General features: G+C 43.9%; 1 pseudogene; it reads left to right on the forward strand.

The window, feature by feature from the left end:
* Window positions 1-10,511: 10,511 nt before the first annotated feature.
* The window catches only part of LOC112611883, a 272,327-nt pseudogene continuing 263,148 nt past the window's right edge, over window positions 10,512-19,690 (forward strand).

Raw genomic sequence — 19,690 nt, forward strand, 5'->3', positions numbered from 1 at the left:
AAAAAAAAAAAAAAAAAAATCTCTCAGATGGTCTAGTTTGATGCTAATTTTAATGAGTGCCATATTCTCGTTGAACTAATTTGATATGTGTTACAGAAAAAAAGGCAGCAGGTGGATCCCGTTTCCAGGGCATTAATAATCAGATGCTTGTTGTCTCAGGGTTTATTCTAACCAAGATGACTGAGAGTAATGGACACAGTTTACCTTTACCCAAAAAAGTTTATTTGAAGTGAAACATTTTTTAAAAGTTTACTTTATTACCTATAACTCTAAGAATATAGAGTTGTTTTTTTTTTAAATGACTTCTCAAGAACAGGTGTTGGCAAACTTATTATAAGAAAGCAGAGAGTAAATAATGTATACTGCACCATGTGGCATTTGCCACATCCACTTTCTTCAGCCCTGAAGCTCTAAGAGGCTGGAACAAATGAAGGCAGCGAAGGGGTAGCCAGTGGGGCCTCAGCCAGCAAGCCCATGGCTGCTGCTGGTGCCTGGTATGGGGGGAGCCACAAGGGAGCACACCAGGTTATGCAGGACACAGACCCTTGGGTTTGCTTAAGTTTCCCATGGGGGCAGGCTCTGCCCCAGAAATGCCACTAACAGCACCCCTTCATCGTGAGTGCTGTATGCACATCTTTTGCCAGAGCAGGTGTGAGGAGGGGAGGTAATAGAAGGATTATAGGTGGGGGAGCAGAGGCTGAGGAAGAATTGGGACCTGGCTTGATCTGGCGAGGAGCAGGCTGGGGAGAAGGGGAGAGGTCAAATGAGTCTGTAGAAAAGAAGGATACAAGGCCGGGCGCGGTGGCTCAAGCCTGTAATCCCAGCACTTTGGGAGGCCGAGACGGGTGGATCACGAGGTCAGGAGATCGAGACCATCCTGGCTAACACGGTGAAACCCCGTCTCTACTAAAAATACAAAAAACTAGCCGGGCGTGGTGGCGGGCGCCTGTGGTCCCAGCTACTCGGAGGCTGAGGCGGGAGAATGGCGTGAACCCGGGAGGCGGAGCTTGCAGTGAGCCAAGATTGCGCCACTGCACTCCAGCCTGGGAGACACAGCGAGACTCCGTCTCAAAAAAAAAAAAAAAAAGAAAAGAAGGATACAAAGGACTCAGAGCTTGGGGTGGAGACTGAAGGAACAGACAGGAGAGAAACAAGAAAGATTTGGGATGAGTCGCACTGGGAGCAGAGACTAGGGAGGGACCAATGAGTAAAAGAATGCCTGGACGTCAGGCACCTCAGACCATTTGCCCATTTTTCAACAAAAATTATCTAAATCTTGTAGGATAGACAAATCGAAAGTGCCATTCTCTGCCCACTTGGAACTACTGTCGAGTTTGTACTGGGATCAAGTGGTATTGCAGAAGAAAATAAGACACTTAGATTTTTAGATCAGGTGAGAGTTGAAGAGGTTTTAAGTTCTTGAGAACACAGGCTAAGGGAGAAGGAGGAGGAATGGAGGGTGGAAAGTTGCCCATAGTGAAGGAGGCAAGTTTAAAGAGAAGGGTAGAGACACAGAGAAGGGGATGGGGAGCAGCCCTGGGTTGCAATGTGGGTGAGCAGCCAAAGCAGGTGTCCCCACAATTGACTTGCCACCAAGGGAACGTGGGTGAATGATCAAGGCAGGCGTCCCCACGGAGATCAGACTGACCAAGGGAACATGGGTGAATAATCAGAGAGGCGTCCCCGCAATGATTAAACACCAAAGGAAGGCTGCCTTCCTGAGTCCGTGACCGGTGCCAGACTTTTGGGTCCACGGATAAAACGTGTCTCCTTTGTCTCTACCAGAAAATGAAAGGAATTGAAGTCAAGAGGGGAGAGATTGAAGGGTGGCGCCAAGATTGAAAGGAGAAAGGTTTAGGGATAGTGAGAGAGGTTGGAGAAGAGAGTAAAAAGAGGCCGCTTACCCGATTTAAAATTGGCGAGATGTTCCTTGGGCTGGTTGGCCTGACGACCCGAGGTCATAGGTGGATCTCTTCTTGGAGTGAGGATGAGGACAGTGGACTGGTCTCTGGAAGGAGTCCCGCTGACCCGGATGTTTGGTACCAAATGTTTCACGTGTCTGTATGAAGAGATCACAAACAGGCTTTGTGTGAGCAACATGGCTGTTTATTTCACCTGGGTGCAGGCGGACTGAGTCCAAAAAGAGAGTCAGAAAAGGTGGTGGGATTATCATGAGTTCTTACAGGTTTTGGGATAGGCAGTGGAGTTAAGAGTAATGTTTCACAGGCAGGGGGTGGATCTCACAAAGTACATTCTCAAGGGTGGGGAGAATTACAAAGAAACTTCTTAAGGGTGGGGGAGATTATAAAGAACTTTGGGCCGGGCGCGGTGGCTCAAGCCTGTAATCCCAGCACTTTGGGAGGCCGAGACGGGCGGATCACGAGGTCAGGAGATCGAGACCATCCTGGCTAACACGGTGAAACCCCGTCTCTACTAAAAAATACAAAAAACTAGCCGGGCGCGGTGACCGGCGCCTGTAGTCCCAGCTACTCGGGAGGCTGAGGCAGGAGAATGGCGTAAACCCGGGAGGCGGAGCTTGCAGTGAGCTGAGATCCGGCCACTGCACTCCAGCCTGGGCGACAGAGCGAGACTCCGTCTCAAAAAAAAAATAAATAAATAAAATAAAAATAAAATAAAAATATAAAGAACTTTGATCAGTTAGGGTGGAGTAGAAACAAATCACAATGGTGGAATGTCATCAGTTAAGCTATTTTCACTTCTGTGGATCTTCAGTTGCTTCAGGCCATCTGGATGTATGCCTGCAGATTACTGGGGACATGATGGCTTAGCTTGGGCTCAGAGGCCTGATAGTCCATACTGAGGAGGATTAGTGAAAGAGGAAGGCCTCTTTGCAGTTGAGATAGAGGAAGACATCTGTCTCCTGCTCGTCTCTGGGCAATGGAATGTCTCGGTATAAAACTCTTGTATGTTCTATTTACTGAGATAGGAGAAAACCGCCTTATGGCTGGAGGTGAGACTTGCTAGCGGTAATGCTGCTCTTTAATGCACAGAAATGTTTGTGGAGATGTTTGTATACACACACATCAAGGAACAGCACATTTCCTTAAACTTATGTATGACACAGAGATCTTTGTTTACCTGTTTTCCTGCTGACCCTCTCCCCACTATTACCCTATTGTCCTGCCACATACCCCTAATGATCAATAAATACTGAGAGAACTCAGAGACTTGTGCCAGCGCGGCTCCTCTGTATGCTGAGTGCCAGGCCCCTGGGCCCACTTTTCTTCCTCTATACTTTATCTCTGTGTCTCTTTCTTTTCTCAAGTCTCTCTTTCCACCTGAGGAGAAACACCACAGGTTTGGAGGGGCAGGCCACCCCTTTAGGTTAGGACCATTTTTTTTTTTTTTTTTTTTGGTCAAACATAGAATCCTGAGAAGACAATCAAAACTTCATGTACATTTCTGCTACCTGATGGGCTATTTGTTTTTTTTTTTTTGGGGGGGGGGGGACGGAGTCTGGCTCTATCACCCCGGCTGGAGTGCAGTGGCCGGATCTCAGCTCACTGCACGCTCCGCCTCCTGGGTTTACGTCATTCTCCTGCCTCAGCCTCCCGAGTAGCTGGGACTGCAGGCGTCCGCCACCTCGCCCGGCTAGTTTTTTGCATTTTTTAGTAGAGACGGGGTTTCACCGTGTTAGCCAGGATGGTCTCGATCTCCTGACCTCGTGATCCGCCCATCTTGGCCTCCCAAAGTGCTGGGATTACAGGCTTCAGCCACCACGCCCGGCCCTGATGGGCTATTTAAACATTTGTAAAGAAATTTTAGGCCAGGTGCGGTGGCTCACACCTATAATCCCAGCATTTTGGGAGGCAGAAGTGAGTAGATCTCTTGAGGTCAGGAGTTCGAGACCAGCCTGGCCAACATGGCGAAACTCTGTCTCTACTAAAAATACAAAATAGTGAGACGTGGTGGCACCCACCTGTAATCCCAGTCACTCAGGAGACGGAGGCAGGAGAATTGTTGGAACCGAACTCTCGATTCCCTCCTGGGCAGGGGTCGCCGCGAAGGATCACCGACACGAGATTCACAGCAGAGAGTTATTTATTACTAGCGCGCTAGGGTCCCAAGCTCTAAGTTGGCCCTGGGACTCCGACTGCTTGTTACATGCTGTTTATATAGGCAAACACAAGTTCAAACACAGCTTATGGCGCGAAATTCAAACAAAGCTTGAGGCGCAAAATGATTGGGTCTAGCTATAGCCTGAGCAAGGTATCTTGTTCTAATTGGTTAGAGCAGAACCTTATGAGGTTCTTTCCTGGAGTTGTTGATTCTGGGAACTTTGAGGCAGGGTGGGACCCCCGGAATTGGCAGGTTGGGACCCCATGAGGTTGTTTCCCGGAATTGGCAGGGTGGGACCCTATCAGGGTGGGACCCTATCGAGGCAGGGTGGGACCCTATCTAGGGCCACCTGGTGCTAATTTTTTAAGTTTTATGAGGCCTAGTTTCAGAATCACTTGAACCCAGGAGGCGGAGGTTGCAGTGAGCCGAGATTGCACAACCGCACTGAAGACAAGCGAGGCTCTGCCTTAAAAAAAAAGGAAAAAAAAAGAAATTTTATTTAATTGTCATTTTTAATTCATGTTTTCTCTAGAATAAAAGTTTTCTTAGGCCGGGCATGGTGACCCACGCCTGTAATCCCAATACTTTGGGTGGCCGAGGCTGGTGGATCACCTAAGGTGGGGAGTTCAAGGCCAGCCTGACCAACATGGAGAAACCCTGTCTCTACTAAAAATACAAAATTAGCCGGGCATGGTGGCATATACCTGTAATCGCAACTACTCAGGAGGCTGAGGCAGGATAATCGCTTGAACCCGGGAGGCAGAGGTTGCGGTGAGCCGAGATCATGCCATTGCACTCCAGCCTGGGCAATAAGAGCGAAACTCCATCTCAAAAAAAAAAAATGTTTTCTCATGCAAAAATCTGATGTTATAACAGTAGCCAAAATAATATTAGGAAATATGTTTTGCTAGTGAAACATTTCTAAAAAATTCTCCAATAATAAAGATACTTATTTCACTAGACATGTTATAAAACTGTTAAATAAAGTATTACAGAAACAGTAATATTGAGCAAAGCTAACTAAATTGACTGAATTGCTTTTGTAATTGCAGATTGATGACGATCAGGTTAACTGAGAATGAAAAAATGTGTTGACTATTATTGTCAGGCCTCTGAGCCCAAGTCAAGACATCGCATCCCATGTGACTTGCCCATATACGCCCAGATGGCCTGAAGTAACTGAAGAATCACAAAAGAGGTGCAAATGCCCTGCCTCGCCTTAACCGATGACATTCCACCACAAAAGAAGTGAAAATGCCAGTCCTTGCCTTAAGCAATTATATTATCTTGTGAAATTCCTCTTCCTGGCTCATCCTGGCTCAAAAACTCCCCCACTGAGCACCTTGTGACCCCCACTCTTGCCCGCCAGAGAACAACCCCCCTTTGACTGTAATCTTTCTTTACCTACCCAAAACCTATAAAACGGCCCCACCCTTATCTCCCTTCACTGACTCTTGTCGGACTCAGCCCGCCTGCACCCAGGTTGCTCACACAAAGCCTGTTTGGTGGTCTCTTCACATGGATGCACATGACAATTATAAAATAGTCTTTGGAAGGCTTATGAACCTGATAATAGAACCTCATGTATCTTCTGCTACTGAAGTCTAATATGACTAAATGTAGCAAAGCTTTAATAAACTATGGCAAAGCATATTTTGCTAGGTAAAGAATGCTTTTAATGGTCTACTGATGGAATACTATAAAACCTTTTATAACCTAGAAGCCAGAGATTGAGTCTGCCTGCCATCTACATTGCAGCAAGACTTCAGGACTTTAAACCTTGGGTTGATAATCTCATGACTCAGAAGGGCCCCTCCAAACTCCTGCAATTGTATACCCATTGGAGGTCTTAAGGTAAAGCTAACCAGGGAAGCTTCTCTTCAAAAACAGATGGTAACATTGATATGGATAGCTTTTTTTTTTTTAACAAGATAAAAAATCAAGAAATACATCTCTACTATCATGACACTCTTAATACACTGCTCTTTTCTTATGGCTCTCCAAATGACAATAAAAAAGGGGTCTCGGCCGGGCGCGGTGGCTCAAGCCTGTAATCCCAGCACTTTGGGAGGCCGAGACGGGCGGATCATGAGGTCAGGAGATCGAGACCATCCTGGCTAACACGGTGAAACCCCGTCTCTACTAAAAAATACAAAAAACTAGCTGGGCAAAGTGGCGGATGCCTGTAGTCCCAGCTACTCGGGAGGCTGAGGCAGGAGAATGGCGTGAACCCGAGAGGAGGAGCTTGCAGTGAGCTGAGATCCGGCCACTGCACTCCAGCCTGGGTGACAGAGCAAGACTCCGTCTCAAAAAAAAAAAAAAAAAAAAAAAAAGGGGTCTCTTGTGTGCATTCATGAGCTATACTTTTACATGAAAATGATTTTGCAGCCAACTTTCTATATGGACAAACTTACGCCTTGATAGGTAAAAGATGAAGGGCCAATGTGGGTGAGATTTTTTTTTTTTTTTTTTTGAGATGGAGTCTCACTCTGTTGCCCAGGCTGGAGTGCAGTGGTGCGATCTCAGCTCACTGCAACCTCCAACTCCATGGTTCAAATGATTCTCCTGCCTCAGCCTCCCGAATAACTAGGATTACAGGCACATGCCATCACGCCCAGCTAAGTTTTGTATTTTTAGTAGAGACAGGGTTTCACCATGTTGGCCAGGATGGTCTCGATCTCCTGACCTTGTGATCCGCCCGCCTCAGCCCCCCAAAGTGCTGGGATTACAGGCGTGAGCCGCTGCACCCGGCCTGGTGAGAATTTTTAATGGGACATCTGTTGCCTCATAATATCAAAAACAGAATATTTGTGCACTGCTCTTAAACTACTTTATAAGTTAAAGAGAACTTATTCAGAATAGATTATAGAGTGATGCCAGGAGGCCATTACTCTTCTTAATGGGTATCCCTTGTTAGGTCTTTTTTTTCCCCCATGGTTTAGAGTAAATGAGGCAATAGTTAAAAATTTATTCCTTATGCTGGGTGTGCTGTCTCACCCCTGTAATCCCAGCACTTTGGGAGGCCAAGGCAGGTGGATCACGAAGACACGAGTTTGAGACAAACCTGGCCAACATGGTGAAACCCCATCTCTACTAAAAATACAAAAATTAGCTGGTCGTGGAGGCGCTTGCCTGTAATCCAGGTACTCAGGAAGTTGAGGCAGGAGAGTTGCTTGAACTGGGGAGGTAGAGGTGGCAGTGAGCCGCGATTGCACTGCTGCACTCCAGCCTGGGTGACAGACCGAGACTCCATCTCAAAAATAAAAAATAAATTAAAAAAATGTTTCCCTAAAGATTTTTGCTTTTAATGAATTTCAAATATTTTCTATGATGAAAAGTAAATAATGTGCTGTTGGGCTTTAATTTTCTAAACTTATCCCTAAGCTATTTCCCCAAATTATTTGATGTCTTTTCAAAATGCTTCTCCATTTTTTTTCTTTTCTTTTGTTTTTTTTTTTTTTTTTGAGACAGGGTCTCACTCTGTCACCCAGTCTTGATTGTAGTGGTGTAATTACTCATAGCTCACTGCACTCTTGACTTTCCAAGCTTAAGCAGTCCTCCTGCCTCTGCCATCTAAGTAGCTGGGACTATAGGCATGCACCACCATGGCTGGCTAATTTCTTCATTTTTGTCATGGAAAAATGAAGAAATTAGCTTATTATGTCTTATTATGTTGCTCAGGCTGCACTGGAACTCCTGAGCTCACATAAATCTCCATCTCAGCCTCCCAAAGTGCTAAAAATACAGGTGTGATCCACCGTGTGCTTCTGCAATTTCTTGTGAGGATTATTCCCAATGATAAAAAGTACTCTATGAGCACAAATCTAAAAGGAATCTTACTTCTTCTATGGAAGTGTCACTCTCCAGGATTTCAAGGGTCTAGGGCAGGGCAGCCACTTTAGTAGTGTGATCTATGGAGGTGCATGGGCTTTGGAGTCAGATAAAGTTGATCCTGAGTCTCAGCCCAGCCACTTAGTAGCTGTAGGTCTTTGCACAAGTTTCTTGATGTGGAGGAGTTCTATATACCACATATGCAAAAAAGATAGAATGATACTGATAGTAAAATGATATTTTTTTCATCCCTCTTGTATCTATACCCATAGCCAGGTGCTTTTACAGCTGTTTCCATCAAGATCTGGAATCTGTTTTCAAAACCCTCTATCTGGCTGGCCTTATTTGCTCAGGTCAATAGAAACCTGTGAACATGACAGTGGGCCAGTTTCAGGCCTAGGCTCAACAGGTATTGACTGCTTCTGTTTTTCTTTTAGAATGCTGCCATCTCCGTGTATAATGCCCATGTTAGCCAGCTGGAAAATAAGATACCATGGGGAAGAGAAGCAAGGTGCCCCTGTTGACAGACCCAGAAGCTCACCCTCAGAAGCACAGCTGTCTAGTCAACGAGCAGCTGATGATACATGTCTGAAGGAGCTCAGCTGAGACTAGAAGAATGGCCCCACTCGGCTCGGCCTAAACAGCTGACCGTTTCAATTATAAACTAATACGTTTTGGATGGTTTGTTATGCTGCAATAGCTAACTAATACATGTACCCAGTGCAGACAGGATGCCAGGATTCCGTGACAGGTTGACTACGAGTTGGCTTCTAACAGTGGGCACCCTCTAGGTACTGATTTCTTCCCCTGATTTAAAGTTGAAGGTTTTGTAAGAGAATTTTGGGTAATGCAGTAATACTTGTAGACATGTAAGCATGTGATTGGTGCTAAGACTCACATAGTCCCCCAGACGACAGGAGAAAACAGATAAACATAGCCTGACCATTAGGGCCAAGACCAAATAGCAAACTATGTTTGCTTTTAATCTATTTTCTCCATCTCTAAATATTGGAGTTCAAGTGTGTGGACAGAACTGAAGACATAGTTTTTTTTTCTCCTGCGGCCCCATCATCCTTTGTTCACTATCTGGTCTCTAAAAGAAAGGTGGGCAACGGGTGGCCAGCAGTCCTTTACCTGTGGCTATTTTATTCCTGTTGCCCTCAGCTCTTTCTATGGGCACTATCTGGTCCACCCTCGGAACCAAAGAGAGATGTTTGTAGGGAGAGTCTCTTCTTTCACTCTGGCAGACAAGAGATGTTCAGGCCCTTCACACCGCTGATATCAGAGCTGTACTTCAAAGTGACAGCTATGGTCCATGTGTGGCTACTGGGTTCCTATCATGTGTCTGGTCTGAAATGCGATATGCTAGAAAGGTAAAATACAAAGTCAGTTTCAAAGATTTAGTTCCAAATATTTATATACTTCATCAATAATTACATATTTCTCACACATTAAAATGATAATATTTTGAATATAATGGGTTAATTACATTGTTAACAATCAGTTCATGTTGTTTCTAAAGTTTGGCTACTAGAAAATTTAAAATCCACACTTGGCTTACATTCATTTTAGATTATTTTCTCTTTTGTAAAATCGCAGGCTCCCTGCTCAAAGGGCCAGAAGCCAGGAAGGTCATAAAAGCTGAAATTTTAAAATAATTGTTTTTTTTTTTTTTTTTTTGAGACGGAGTCTTGCTCTGTCCCCCGGGCTGGAGTGCAGTGGCGCGCTCTCGGCTCACTGCAAGCTCCGCCTCCCGGGCTTACACCATTCTCCTGCCTCAGCCTCCCGAGTAGCTGGGACCACAGGCGCCCGCCACCTCGCCCGGCTAGTTTTTTTTTATTTTTTAGTAGAGACGGGGTTTCACCGTGTTCGCCAGGATGGTCTCGATCTCCTGACCTCGTGATCCACCCGTCTCGGCCTCCCAAAGTGCTGGGATTACAGGCTTGAGCCACCGCGCCCGGCCAAAAATAATTGTTATTATATTCTTTTCATTTGTGTATAGCTTTATAATGTATTATTTATTTATTCATACGACCTTATACACAAGTTTAGAGGCAAATACTCTGTGGAGTGGGCCTGGCTCAGCGCAGGGAAGAAGCCCTGTCAGAAGTGGGGGCAGCCTAGGCTGTCACTCTTTCTTCATTTAGGCCAGCATCTGATCACATCCTCTGTCACTCAAAGTCTGACAGGGCGGGGATTTAAGCATTATCCAACCAGGGACGCTGGGCTGGAAACTGTCCAATCAGGCATGCAGCTGGAGCGGACTGGATGACTTCCGGCTTTGGCGGGGTTTTTGTCTGTAGCTGTAGCTGGAGGTCCAGGTTTCGTCCTCACTGCTCTCTGTCTTCTGGTCCTGGGGGCCTAGCCTCTGTGGCCCTGTGACCTGCAGATATTGGGACATCTACAGCTAAGACGCCAGTACCCCCTGGAAGCCTAGAAATGGTGAGAGTGCCCGGTCCAACATCCCGAGAGATGGGGAAGGGGCTGGTTGGAACTGGTGGGAAGTAGTTGTGGCGGGACTCAGGCCTCACCGCAGTCAGCTCCACAATCTGCGCTTCGAGTTCTTGCCCAATTCGGCCTCGGTGCCCTTCAGCCATAAGATGGCGGCTGCGCTGACAGCCGGGACCCCAGGCGTCCTGTCTCTTCCCTGCTTAGTGACTGTGCCCTGGCCTGGAGCCCTCTCTCGGCCGCGTTGCACCCGAAGCGCCGCGTCTCTCTCAGATTGAAGGGACCAAGGGAGGATCATCAAGGGAGAATCCTGACGCCGGGTGCGGGTTCATGAATGGGAAGAGCTTTGGTCCTTGGCTTTCCCAGTTCCTCTTTTCTCCTACTAAAAATGTATGGGAGTCACTGCACAAATATTAAAGACTTTTTTTTCCTTTTTTTTTTTTTTTTTGAGTCGGAGTCTGGCTCTGTCGCCCAGGATAGGGTTCATTGGCGCAATGTCGGCTGACTGCAACCTCCGCCTGCCGGGTGCTGGCGATTCTCCTGGCTCAGCTTCCGAGTAGCTGGGATTACAGGCGCCTGTCACCGGACCTGGCTAATTTTTTTGTATTTTTAGTAAAGACGGGGTTTCACCTCGTTGGCCATGCTGGTCTTGAACTCCTGACCTCGTAATCTGCTCGCCTCGGCCTCCTGAAGTGATAGGATTACGGGCGTGAGCCACCGCGCCTGGCTTAAAGAATTTAATCAAAGTGATTCAAGAATCGTAGAGCTCCCAGCTATGGTTTGTAGTTTGTGTTCTATGGGAGAGGCCTGAAGGAAAGTCATTTATAAAATGCATGATGATGAAAACTAAATTTAGTAATTGGGTAGGTACCGTAACGTAGTTTCTTAATTTGTACAATATCGGTGAAGATTTCCTGGTTATGTAATCAGAATTTAATTAGCATTTTATAGTTGTTTAAGTCTAAATTTTCTCTGAATGTAGTAATTAAAAAAAAACTTGCACCTGAGTTAGATTTTTTTTTTTAAGTGGGAACCCAGGGACTAGAGACACCTCAGTCTAATTGCCTGTCACTTAATTATTTTCACACTCCACGGGGAACTGATTTTCTGCTGCGTTTTTCACCTGTGTCCCAAGCAGGGTCTTAAATCTAACCCCCGTCCCTCATTTCTCCATCCTCACTCTGGCTTGCAGTAAGATACTAAATTTTCGATTTCATCTGGCATTCCCAAATGCCAACTTTTCCTCCCTAATTCACGTTATCACCTATTTGTCCTTTAGTATACTTGTTTATACCATATTTTAATTGTTTTTGACAGAGCATTGAATGGTGTTTTTAAGAAGATTTGTTATCCATTTGTAAATATTTCCCATGAAAAGGAAACAAAGACTAATCCTCTGACACTGTATTGTAGAAAATCTCTGTGTCTCTTTTCCTTCTATCTTTTCTAGGCACAGAGGTCTTGTTTCTTTGGTTGTTTTTTTTTTTGAGTTGGAGTCTCACTCTGTCGCCCAGGCTAGAGTGCAGTGGCGCGATCTCGGCTCACTGCAAGCTCCGCCTCCCGGGTTCATGCCATTCTCCTGCCACAGCCTCCCAAGTAGCTGGGACTACAGGCGCCCGCCACCACGCCCGGCTAATTTTTTTTTTGTATTTTAACCACGCCCGGCTAATTTTTTTTTTGTATTTTAGTAGAGACGGGGTCCGTTTTAGCCAAGAGGGTCTCGATCTACTGACCTCCTGATCCGACCGTCTCGGCCCCCCAAAGTGCTGGGATTACAGGCGTGAGCCACCGCACTGGCCAGGCACAGAAATCTTACCAGAATGTTTTTGGGTCAAGCTTTTGGTTTGGAAAAATCTGTGGGGTGATGTGTCCTCAGCCACCATTTAGTTTCTTCCTGGTCCTGGGTTTCAGTACTATCTGGGAGTAAACCAAGATATCCACCATGGTTCTGTCAGCCTAAGTGCCTAGTGAATGTCAGCTTCTGGTTTATTTTCTCCCGTAGGATGACCTGAGGTATGGAATGTGTCCTCTCAAGGGAACAAGTGGATGCCCTGGGGCTGAAAGGAATCTTCTGGTGCACTCTTATTTTGAAAAGGTAACCCCTGGAGACATTAAAATTGTCCTCACCCAACCCAGCTTTCATTTCTTGGAGACACATTGCTGGGCAGCCAATCAGATGCTGGTATTGAGGGGAAAACACAAAAATAATTTCTGCTCCCTGGATTATCTAAGGGGGCAGAAAAATAGTGAAATAAATATAAAGAAAAATACTGGGAAAAAAAAGTGAAAATTTTGTTACCAAAAAGTATTCCAAAAGACCAGTAACAACAGAATTGACCCCAGTGACATGGTGTAAGAGCTTGCAAAGTAAAATGCACCTGGGGCAGTCACTGGGGCGTAATGCAGTGTCTTCTGAGTGGGTGGTTCTTGAGCACGTAAGTGAGCAGGAGTGGGTGGAAGAATCTCTCCAGTGATTGAATGACCTGACTTGAAACACGAGCCCATGTGAAATTTTATTTAGACCACTGAAGAGACATGTAGCTGATCTCCCCCACCCCCTGCCATAAGACAGAGTCTCATTCTGTGGCCGGGCTGAAGTGCAGTGACATGATCTCGGATCACTGTAACCTGTGCATCCCAGGTTCAAATGGTTCTCTTGCCTCAGCCTCCCAAGTAGCTGGGAGTACAGGCACGTGCCACCAAGTCCAGCTAATTTTTGTGTTTTTAGTAGAGACAGGGTTTCACTATATTAGCCAGGATGGTCTCAATCTTCTCGTGATCTGCCCACCTCTGTCTCCCAAAGTGCTGGGATTACAGGCGTGAGCTACCACACCCAGGCTTAGCCAATTTTTTTTTCATAAGGAAAAGAAGAAAAAATATGTGCAGAGATTTTACCGAAAAGGGTCCCAAACCAAACCCCAAAAGAGGGTCCTTGGATTTCACTCAAGAATCAAGATGAGTCCATAAAGTGAAAGCAAGTTTATTAATAAGAAATAAAAGAATGGGTTACTCTATAGGCAGAGCAGCCCTGAGGGCTGCTGGTTGCCCGTTTTTATGGTTATTTCTTGATTATTTGCTAATCAAGCAGTGGAGTATATATGCCTCCCCATTTTAGACCCTAAAGGGTAACTTCCTGATGTTTCCATGGCATTTGTGAACTGTCATGGCACTGGTGGGAGTGTAGCAGTGAGGATGACCAGAGGTCACACTCACCACCATCTTGGTTTTGGTGGGTTTTATCCCACTTCTTTACTGCAAGTAGTTTTATCAGCCAGGTCTTTATGAGCTGTATTTTGTGCTGACTTTCTATCTCATCCTGTGACTTAGAATGCCTAACCATCTGGGAATGCAGACCAGTAGATGTCAGCCCTATTTTACCCAGGCCCTATTCAAAATAGATTTGCTCTGGTTCAATATGCCTCTGACATCATCCCCCCGCCCTTTTTTTTTTTAAACAAGGAAACCCTTAACCCTAAGGGTTGTAGAGGGACGAAGATCAATCTTCTGCTACTACTTCATGCTGAATAGAAGTGATGATATTCTTGCCTAACTATTAGGGTCTTCTGTATTTGAGGTAGAGAGGAGCTCAATCAGAAAGCATCAGTATGATGAGGGCCATTCCTAACTCTGAGTTCCAACAATAGGTGATATCTGGAAGATTAATAAGTGTTCACTTTAAGAAAACACCCAGGAAGTTTATTCTGCATTTCTACACAAGGAGTACAATGGCAATATATCAATATATTCACAGTAAAAAAAAATAAGCAAAATTATTCCAAGTAAACTTAAGAAAGCTTTTCATGAACTGGGCATTTGTTGGAGCAAAGCTGTTATGAAGTTGGTGGCTGATTGTAATGTATTCAGAATTCAAACAGTGATCCAGATTTTTACATTACCCATCCCTCTTGCTTGTTTCTTCTGAGCTGTAGCCAGAAATTACTGGTTTGTTCACAGAAATTAGTAAGGTTAGCTAAAATTGTAGAAAAAAACTCAAAAACAACTGATGAGAACAGAATCTAATAAAAAGTGTACCATAGTATTTGAAATATAATTTCTTTCCAGTTTCCCATTTTTATTAAAGATGAATTATAATAGGGCCAATTTATTTGTAAAATAAGTTTTAGTCTTATACTTGGCCTGATTATTTCTTTTCACATAGGCCTTTTAAATTGGCTTTGATGGAACCTTGTTTTATAAAAGGAATCTCAGATAAGAATTTTTTTTATTTACCACAAGCCAGGAACCTGGTACAGGGCCTGTGTAGACAAGGTATGATACCAGTTTTCCCATGGAGCTTTTATTGGTTCTACAAGTCAAGTTTAGTTCATTAACGCATAACATGTCATTCTAGTCAAAGCCTTGGTAAAATAACAAGTTTCTCTAATTGTGTCCTGTTGTAAAAGAAAACAGTTTCTTATTGCACTTATATGAATAAGTAAATTGTTATACGTTCAGAATACTCACAAATATTTTCCAAATTTTTTTCACAGGTGTATACTTTACTCAATTGTTTTTTTTTTTTTTTTTTTTTGAGACGGAGTCTCGCTGTGCCGCCCAGGCTGGAGTGCAGTGGCTGGATCTCAGCTCACTGCAAGCTCCGCCTCCCGGGTTCACACCATTCTCCTGCCTCAGCCTCCCGAGTAGCTGGGAGTACAGGCGCCCGCCACCTCGCCCGGCTAGTTTTCTGTATTTTCTAGTAGAGGCGGGGTTTCACCGTGTCGGCCAGGATGGTCTCGATCTCCTGACCTCATGATCCGCCCGTCTCGGCCTCCCAAAGTGCTGGGATTACAGGCTTGAGCCACCGCGCCCGGCCTACTCAATTGTTAAAAGGTGTGAATAGTTCGAAAGAATAGTTTTTTTTGACTTTGAAAAACAAAAGATCAATTATGTTTTAGGCAAAGTCAAAAAATACTACTTCAGTCTTCTATTAGTTCAGTCCACTCAGTTAATTCCTGTTCTGTTTGTTAGTCATGACCATTTTAGTTCTCCATTAGTATTGAAAGTTCTTCCTCAGGCCGGGCACAACGGCTCACCCCTGTAATCCCAGCGTTTTGGGAGGCCAAAGCGGGTGGATCACGAGGTCAGGAGATCGAGACTATGCTGGCTAACATGGAGAAACCTCATGTCTACTAAAAATACAAAAAAACCCAGCTGGGCATGGTGGCAGGCACCTGTAGTCCCAGCTAGTTGGGAGGCTGAGGCAGGAGAATGGCGTGAACCTGGGAATTGGAGCTTGCAGTGAGCTGAGATCATGCCACTGCACTCCAGCCTGGGTGACAGAGTGAGACTCCATCTCAAAAAAACAAACAAAAAAAGCTCTTCCTCTATTCTAATGTCACAATTTCTAATGTTATCAAAAACTTGCATTTAGGAACATCTGTCAATGTCTTATAGTTGACTACAAATCATCTTTTGAAGAAGATTGACACAAGATGATTGTCCGGATGGCCAAGTTTTAGGGCAGTTACAGTAGAAAAAGAACATGATTGTCAAGGAAATTTGGTTAGCTCTGTGGCATACAATTATTTTAGGTAAAAATTGTAATTATTATTATTATTTTTTGAGACGGAGTCTTGCTGTGTCCCCTAGGCTGGGGTGTAGTGGCGCAATCTTGGCTCACTGCAACCTCTGCCTCCCAGGTTCAAGCGACTGTCCCACCTCAGCCTCCCAAATAGCTAGGATTACAGGGACCTGCCATCATACCCGGCTAAGTTTTGTATTTTTAGTAGAGATGGGGTTTCACCATGTTGGACAGGCTGGTCTTGAACTCATGATCTCAGGTGACCCACTCGCCTCAGCCTCCCAAAGTGCAATTATTAATGACATACACTTAGTCATATTAGAATTATAGCGGTTTCCTTTTTTTTTTTTTTTTTTTTGAGATGGAGTCTTACTCTTTTGCTCAGGCTGGAGTGCAGTGGTGTGATCTTGGCTTACTGCAACCTCTGCCTCCTGGGTTCCAGTGATTCTCCTGCCTCAGCCACCAGAGCAGAGCAGCTGGGTGCATGCTACCACACTACAGTTGCATGCTACAATGCCTGGTAATTTTTGTATTTTTAGTAGAGACGGGGGTTTCACCTTGTTGGCCAGGTTGGTCTTGAACCCTTGACCTCAAGCGATCTGCTCATCTTGGCATCCCAAAGTGCTGGGATTACAGACGTCAGCCATGTTGCCCGGCCCTATAATTTTGAAGCACATACCAATAGCATATTTATACAAATATAGTCCAAAAAGAGTAAAACATGATTTCACATTTGACAATGTTTCCTGTATCATTTTTATACTAAATGATCCAAATTTCACCATTATATTTGTGTAATAGTGATGTCAAACCCAATGGCTTGATCTCGGCTCACTGGACCTCTGCCACCGAGGTTCAAGTGATTCTCCTGCCTCAGCCTCCTGAGTAGCTGGGATTACAGGTGCCTGCCACTGTGCCTGGCTAATTTTTGTATTTTTAGTACAGATGGGGTTTCAACATCTTGGCCAGGCTTGTCTTGAACTCCTGACCTCGTGATCCACCCACCTCGGCCTCCCAGAGTGCTGGAATTACAGATGTGAGCCACTGCGCCCGGCCTTAATGAATCTTTAGACAAATTTATCCAATTTTAATGTTTGACCATAACATATTATTCTCATAAAACTTTTATAACTATTTACACATTTTTTGTTGTTAAAGAGTTGATCAGAGCTTTAAGAGAAACTTGTCATTTTTATCTCAGTGTTCAATATATATTAAACCTGGATAATACCCCTTTAACTTTAGTCAATATGCTCACAGAATCTCTTTTACAATTAAATGTTCAAAAATTATCCACAATTTGTTAAAACTTTCAGTTTTATTCTATCTAACTTGAAACCTTTTAATCTAGACAAATCTACATTTCTATTTTTTATAAACTATCAAAAACACATTTCATTTTCTTTGCATACCTTGCATGTAAAACTGTTTTGTAGTCATCAAAATTCCATGTTACAATGTTAATTCTTAGAAACTTTTACCTATGGTGAAAACCATGGTAAGTGGGATTTTAGTTATGTACTAGGTGTGGAGTCTAGGACCCAGGCACAAGTGTAGATAAGGTCTGACTCTTTCCAGTGTATTAATAGTTAGAGGGTGTAACTAATTCCTTGTGCCTCAGGCCTTACCTAGCTGTAAAGCTGGCAAGTTGTACAGTAAGAGTCTTAGTGGCATTTTATGAAGTATTCAGAAGGTCTAATCACCTTTAATTGTATAACGTTTCTTGTATAAAATACCTTTCACGAATGCTTTCGTTTCTTATTGTTTCTTATTTTCGTTTCTTATTTCGTTTCAGTACAGACTGTCTAAAATATGTTTGGACTTTCTGCTTTGTCCTCAACATCCCTGTTTTTAAATAACCAGTCATTTTATTTTAGGAAAAGAATTTGCTATACAAGATTTTTTTTTAATATAAAACCTTTCCTCTTTATAACCTTCTTTGTATAGAAAGGGGGCATGACTAATTCCATATGTCCCCAGGCCTTATTTAGAATCTAATGGCTTCAAGGTAGGAAAACTGAACAATTTTTAAAAGTCAAAGAAGCAGTTTATGACCTTAAAATATTTGGTAAACCTAATATCTGACCTGTATAATTTTGATCAAATGTTTATATTTTGAAGACATTTTATTTTTCCAATAATCTTTACAACTGTTTAATTGCCAAAAGATTACTTGTCACATCTACTAAAAGGCATTACACATTTTACTTTTCTGACAAAATATATGATTTAAGCTGTTATTGTTTTTAAACCAATTAATCAGAGCTCTTTTATATCACACACTCAACACAGAAATATACAGACAAAAGTTTCAGTAGTTTTAAGGTTTTTCCTTTGTCAGTTTCTTAATTGAATTCCTAGCTTCAGGATGGATCCCAGGGCCAGGAAAACATGTAGTTGTTACGGCCTAAAAAGTAAACACAGCTGGAAGGCAAAACAGATCCTCCAAAACTAAGGGTTCCATTTTAATATCAGATCATGGATCCAAGAAACAATCAGTCCATTCCCATGGTAATCTTATTTCTCAGTTGGGTGTGGGGACATCCCCATACTTTTTATGTGGTCAAGGGTATGTTTCTCTGATTCAAATGTGAAGAACTATTTCCCCATAATTGCTATTAACCATCCTCAAAAGTATATTTCTTACTCAGTTATTACATACCAAAGTTCTTTCATATGTGAAATAATTTCTGATAACCCCAGAAGTAAAAAATGTCAGATAATGAATGCAAAGCAGAACAGAAAATCAGATTTTTCTCAAATCAGATTTTGAGAGAGATCTATCCACTTTCAATTCCTGAGGTTTCATGAGGAGAAAAGGGTGTTTCCCAGACAGGGCCTGTGGTACCTCCTCTGTTTTTCTCAAGGATTGTTAGGTTAAACACAGTAAAATGGAAGATATTCAATCTTCTTGACGTTTTACAATAAAAAGTGGACTTTTGGGGGGTGTACAGTTCTATGAATTCTAACATATCTGCAGGTTTGTGTAACCAACAATATAATCAGGATATTCAATAGTTCCAACACTCCCCACAACCCCCTCAGCCATCTCATCTTGCCACACTCCCCCTGCACACAGTCTGTTAGAGCTTGAATATCTGCTTTTAATTAAGGCTGACTTCTAAGCTTAGTTATGTAGGGTCCAGCCCCACAGGGTTGGTGGGTTTTTCTCTCTCTGGAGAGACGAGACATTGTAGAAATAAAGACACAAAACAAAGAGATAAAAGAAAAGACAGCTGGCCCCCAGGGGACCACTACCACCAAGACACGGAACAAGACAAAGAGATAAAAGACAGCTGGCCCCCAGGGGACCACTACCACCAAGACGCGGAGACCTGTAGTGGCCCTGAATGCCTGGCTGTGCTGGTATTTATTGGATACAAGGTAAAAGGGACAGGGTAAGGAGTGTGAGTCATCTCCAGTGATTGACAAGGTCACATGAGTCACATGTCTACTGGACAGGGGGCCCTTCCCTGTTTGGCAGCTGAGGCGGAGTGACAGACAGAGGTCACAGTCTATGCCATTATTTCCTCATATTAGAGGTTTTTAATACTGTCACTAATTTTGCTACTGCTATTTAGAAGGCAGAGCCAGGTGTACAGGATGGAACATGAAAGAGGACTAGGAGTGTGACCATTGAAGCACAGCATCACAGGGAGACGGTTAGGCCTCCAGATAACCCCACAAGAGGTGGAGGAGTAGAGTCTTCATTAAACTCCCCTGGGAAAGGGGGACTCCCTTTCCCAGTCTGTTATATAGCGGGTGCATTTCCTTGGCACTGATGCTACCGCTAGACCACAATCCGCTTGG

This window comes from Theropithecus gelada, chromosome 19, assembly GCF_003255815.1.
Source record: "Theropithecus gelada isolate Dixy chromosome 19, Tgel_1.0, whole genome shotgun sequence".
Classification (NCBI taxonomy): Eukaryota; Metazoa; Chordata; class Mammalia; order Primates; family Cercopithecidae; genus Theropithecus; species Theropithecus gelada.